At 43.3% G+C, this 6,000-nt stretch overlaps 1 protein-coding gene across 5 annotated transcripts in view; it reads right to left on the bottom strand.

Moving 5' to 3' along the window:
* The window catches only part of LOC311039471 (plexin-B2-like), a 238,074-nt gene that overhangs the window by 152,511 nt on the left and 79,563 nt on the right, over positions 1–6,000 (bottom strand). For all 5 annotated transcript variants that reach the window (XM_084049375.1, XM_084049374.1, XM_084049373.1 and 2 more), the window contains one exon: positions 2,778–2,831. The gene's annotated coding sequence lies outside the window, so the exon portion shown is untranslated. The remainder of the gene's footprint in view (positions 1–2,777; positions 2,832–6,000) is intronic.

Genomic DNA, 6,000 nt, shown 5'->3' on the forward strand with positions numbered 1-6,000 from the left:
ATACTGTATTTTGTCTTTTTAGTTTTTCTACGCATCTGGTACTCACAATAGTAATAAAACACACGCACACAGACACGCTCGCGAGCATGTTTGTTTGACTACCCACGCATGGGACTAAAATACCCCACAAGGATAGTAAAAGCAGAAGAACTTGACCTTATGAAGACCATTTTCACGGCTAAGAAACATTTTTAGGGGCTAAGGCTGCAATTACTAAAAGAGATTTGAGGTTGAGGTCAGGGTTAGGATCAGGCATGTATAGAGGTTAGGTTTATGTTCAGGGGTTAGGGTTGGAAATGGCAACAAACATTTATTTTAACGACACAATGTCTTTGACGTCCCCACGGAAAGATAATGTAGATAAAAATGCGTGTTCGCGCGCGTGCCTGTGTGTATGTGTGCGTGTGTGAGAGACACTCGGGGACGGTTGCGTCAGCAGCAGCTGTGTTGCAGCCACGCCTCGGGGACACAATGGTTTATCACATAAAAGCCTGGTGGGGACACGACTTCACTGACCCACACACATCTGCTTATTAAAAACAGCACAGCACAGCCTCACACACACACACACACACACACACACATTGAATTACTATACTTGCGAGGACATCAACAGTGTAGGACAGCGATTTTATGAATGGCGCTTTAACCGTCTTTTTGCCATATTAACCCGAAACCCTACAGCCTAAAATAGCAGATCTACAAGGTCAGGAAGCATTGCTCTGCCTGCAAAGCATTGTGAGATTTAGATTCTAGATCGCCCATTTTTGGCTCGCGACCCTGTCGCACAACCAAGTATAAATCAGGCACAACTCTAACCCCAACCCCTAAACCTAACCTCTGAATGTTTAATCCTGTGCCTAAACCTATTACTAACCAAAAGCCTAACTCTAAAAAGTCATTTTCAACCATACACAACATACTAGTGAGGGAAATGTCCCTCATAAGTATAGTAATACAAGTACACACACACACACACACACACACACACACACACACACACACACACACACACGGAGGCAATCAAAATAGCCCTCGCGCTCACAAAGGACCAATTAAGTTCGGTTCCCATTTCCTCTCTTGTTCTCAACATGCCGGTCTTGCTGTGGTCGTCTACACAGTGAAACCCTCAGTATCCATTTGTAACTCTTGACAGTGTACAAAATGTAACCAAATGGATCCGTAGTAGGGGTCCATTTGGTTACACCAACACCCACGAGTTTTACAAGTGTAAGGTCACAGCGTTCCTGTACGTTTATCCACCAGGGACTCAAAGCCAGTTAGGATCATGTGACATAAAGTCATGAGACATGTTTATCAAAAACATACCAGCTCTCAACGTGTACAACCGCAAGCTGCTCTGTGAACTCTGAATACAAACAAAACACAGCTAAACAGCAAAAACACTGCAAAGAAGCTTCATATGGAGGTAGAACAAGGGAAGCACGATTAATTAATGGTTTCATAGCTGAAAAAGCCTGTTGTGATGACGAAGGCTGCAGATTCAATAGTCCAGCAGTCTAGATTCTTAAGTCAATATTTCCAAGCACAACAATTTGTCATGAATAATGCCTAGGACCTACAGTACAGTACTTTTTCAGAAAAGCCTGTTAGCCACCTGAAAATCCAAGATGGCGGCCATTTAACCCTAACCGGATGCTTGTATCACAAAGTGAACGATTATTTAAATCTGCTGCGCTACAATCTGTGTTTTCTGGGGACGCTTTCCGTAGGGTCAAACTGTTAAAACACCGCAATAAAGCAAGAAGGCAATGTTTCCACAGGTAAACACCACCGCAAAGTTACAAATTATGCTTTAACTCTTGAAGTTACAGACCCGATTTGGTTCTTAAACAATCACTATTTTAGCTGGGGAGCCCCTGGAAACCCCTCCTGGACCCCCCCGGGGGTCCCCGGGCCCCACGTTGAAAACCAGTCTCCAGATGAACATGTATCCTTAGCTGGCACGGGATGAAACACTTCCTCAAAAGGTTAAAGGTCACATCCCCTTACGATGTGTCAACAACTTCCTGCAACAGACTGGGCACACTGTAGCAACTGTAGTGTGTGTGTGTGTGTGTGTGTGTGTGTGTGTGTGTGTGTGTGTGTGTGTGTGTGTGTGTGTGTGTGTGTGTGTGTGTCGGTGTGTGTGTGTGTGTCGGTGCCAGTGTTAGTATACTTGTGAGCCAAATGTCCCCACAAGTATGGTAAAATTTGAGTAACAGACATTGTGAAGACAATTTTCCTGTACAAGAGAATGGTTGTTTTATAGTAAAAAAGAAAAAACATATTTGGGGTGTTAGGCTTACAAGTAGCAAAAGATTCAGGTTGGGGTTCAGGATTAGGCATTTTGAGGTCTAGATTTAGGGGTTAGAGCCTGATTTATACTTAATTGTGCGCCGGTGTCGCACACCGGAAAATAGCTGATCTACAAGCACACAACGCGTCGTGCAGTAGATCTGCTATTTGTGCGTGCGTGCGTGCGTGCGTGCGTGCGTGCGTGCGTGCGTGCGTGCGTGCGTGCGTGCGTGCGTGCGAGAGAGTTTACAGGGCCAAAACAGCTAATGGGTCTGCATTGGATTTGTGTTGACACAGCACCTCCAGTTTAATGAACTGGTTTTACGAGGACCTTTATATACGAGCGATAGAACGCACAGGCCAGAGAGTCTTCATTCCGCCCGATTTATAGAAGAAATGTGCCCCCCCCCTCCGCCGTTACATTTTTAACAAGAGGAGAGAGGAAGAGAAATAGATTAGATAAATCTGTGTAATCTTACCTTTTTAGAGTGGAGGTGTTGTGTTCTGTTGAGCTGGATTACCACACTCCTCACCTAAACAAAAACACAGAGAAATGCAACTATAAATCATCAGGTGGAAACATTCGTACGTCAACAACTGTTACTATTAAGGAAATGGTATAAAAGGAGAGCCTGTGTTCCATTGCATCCAATGTAGGTATTATTTAGTCACAAGCTCTTTCATTGGTTGAATATTTAACCACTTTCACTTTCCAACATTTTAAATAGTGAAAATAGCTGATCAAGCTCACAAAGCGCCGTGATTCAACACGTTGTGAGCTTGCAATTCTGCTATTTTCACTACTTTTGCGCAGGTAGAGCATTACGAAAAAGCATAGAGATGAATGAAACATGACATTTGGAGATAAAAGGTTTCTGCCCTACAGTGACAAAATGTGGGTTCATCTTTAGATGTAATTTAGACCAATAACAGGTTGCCAGTTCGATTTCAGTGCCGCCGGAGCAGATATGACACAATCTAATATATTTCATCCACGTAACCGCCGATCTACTACTTTAATGTGTGAAATGGGACACTGCATAAAATGAGTATACCTTCACTTTTGGTACAATACTTTTTTTACTTTTACTCAAGTCATTTTTTTAATATTACAAGTAAAGCAACGTCTACTTGTAACAGAGCAATTCTACACTGTGGTATTGCTACTTTTAAGTACAAAATCTAAGTACTTCCTAGTTCCTAGCCACTGGGGCTTCCTAAGGCTCTGTTTCTAATGACTGCCTTTTACATTGGGTGCCGAACTGAACATCTTCTTGGAATTGGTTACAGAAAACAGTCCCTTTCTTGGTCACATCTATGAATTTTTCATCGCTCCATGTCCCATTTATCCACTACTCTGTGTTGCATTGCTGATAATAGGTCCCTTTTAAAAGTCGGTAAGATATGTCCGCATGCTTTTTGTTTTTTTGTCTTATCTCGTGCAGCCTGGCCCTGCAGTTGTTCAGAAAAAATGCTCTTGAAAACTTAAGACAACTTTCCCTAATTTTCCCCTCATTCACACAAGCTCCTGGCAACTGTCCAACTCCCCATATCACTGGTTTATTCAACACTGACAAGTCATTTAGAATCATTACTGAGAGAAAGAGAGAGAGAGAGAGAGAGAGAGAGAGAGACAGACAGACAGACAGACAGACAGACAGACAGACAGACAGACAGACAGACAGACAGACAGACAGACAGACAGACAGACAGACAGAGCAAAAGAGGGAGTGAGAGTAGGGGGGTGCAGAAACAGACAGACAGATTGAGAAAGAGAGGTCAATGTGCTTCAATGCTAGTTTGCTGTGTGTGTGTGTGTGTGTGTGTGTGTGTGTGTGTGTGTGTGTGTGTGTGTGTGTGTGTGTGTGTGTGTGTGTGTGTGTGTGTGTGTGTGTGTGTGTGTGTGTGTGTGTGTGTGTGTGTGTCTCTCACTGAGAACATTTGCACGGGTATTTTGAGTTCCTACTCATAGTGATTGACGTACATGTAAACCAATGAAGTGCCACACTCACAGTGACTGACAGAAACGTAAACCAATAGAGAGTCACAGAGTTCATGTGTGTCCCCAATGATCAGTGCATTCCAACAAAGTTACTGGCAACAACACACTCCAGCACACTTTATGACGTTTGTTTCAGCACTAAAATGCTCCAAACATTGTAGACATTTCAAATTGGCTGTGACTATTCAGCCAACATACAAACCAATTTGATCCACTGTGGGCATTGCCGTTTTCTGATCGTTTTTTACTAGGAATTGACAGCTGAGCTGACATCGCGTCTAGCATTCTGCAACGTGTTTCATCAGTTTATCATGCAGCAGCCATAGCCAATTAAGACCTGATGTTTATTTAACCTTCATTTAAATTAGGCAATTAAAAACTATTTTATTCAGAACATTTAAATTTACAAGAGCGGCCCAGGGGCTGCCATTCTCCAGCACCTGGGGACCACCTCCATCTTTAAGGATATTAAACCCTATATACCTTGTTGACCGGCGTCCCCCAGGGGGTCTGTACTTGGTCCCCTTCTTTTTTTTTCACCAAATCTATGATCTACAAGCTCTCAACACGTTGCAACACGACACGTTGTGAGCTCGTCATTAAAAGTCTTGATTCTCCATACACTTTTAAAACTTACGTTAAACATGGCTGGCCTGAAATTATAATTGGACTTGGGTAATTTTTGCCCCTACTACTTGCTTGTCCCCAGAGAGTCAAACAACGCACTCCCTCAGCGAGATCCATGGAAGAGCTCTGCATCTGTATCTACAGTTGCTTTTAGTGTTTGTTGCTGATATGTAATGTATTTTATATATTGTATGTCTTGCTGATGCATAGCATAGACTTTAAAACTGTACTGCCGTACTGTTTCCAAACTCGCTAACAAAAGGTATTCAATCAACCAATCTAGAAAAAGAACGTGAAATCACCCCATTGAAAGTAATATCGAAAACCTCTTAAGATGGCGCCACCTGTCCATTGAACGGTTCCTCAAGCTATATCGATTTTTTCACAGAATGTTCGCCTATTTTCACTGAATGTTGGCCTATTAGGACATGCCAAAGGCTCGAGTGGGGTTCGCGAACGGAGCGGAGCCTGGTGTAGCCCGGCCCTAACAGAGCATTTGTGTATTTGTATGTTGTGGTATTGCTACTTTTACTTAAGTAAGACATGCGAGTACTTTTTCCACCACTGCCACGGAGAAATGGCACACACAAAGTCAAGTGGAAGCCTCCTCTCTCACACGGTATTTCATGTTAAAGAAAAGGCAGCCCACTCCATCATTCAAAGCATACTGCATTCTTCACCTTAAACTTTCCAAACAATTCTGGGGGCCGAAGTGCTAATTGATGACTCGCTCGCCGTGGAAAGAAACGCAAGCCCCGATTTGCCGGGAAAACATTCGAGACGCAGCGAGTGGCTGAGAAAACATTGTAGAAGCGCCCGGGTCACTTTAAATGTTGCGTGTCGGGTGAGATGAGGCAGAGATTAACTTGCACTCCGCTTGCTGATTGAATGGCTCTTAAGTTTACTGCATTCCGCTCGTTCATTGGACAGATCTTAACTTCATTCTACTCGCTCATTGGGCGGGTCTTAACTACACTCCGCTCACTGATTGGACGGCTCTTAGCTACAGTGAAAGAGTTATTCCAGTAACAATCACAGGGATCATGTCCACTCACACACATAAACAAACAGTG

This window comes from Gymnoscopelus microlampas (assembly GCF_963454915.1).
Source record: "Gymnoscopelus microlampas genome assembly, chromosome: 23".
Classification (NCBI taxonomy): Eukaryota; Metazoa; Chordata; class Actinopteri; order Myctophiformes; family Myctophidae; genus Gymnoscopelus; species Gymnoscopelus microlampas.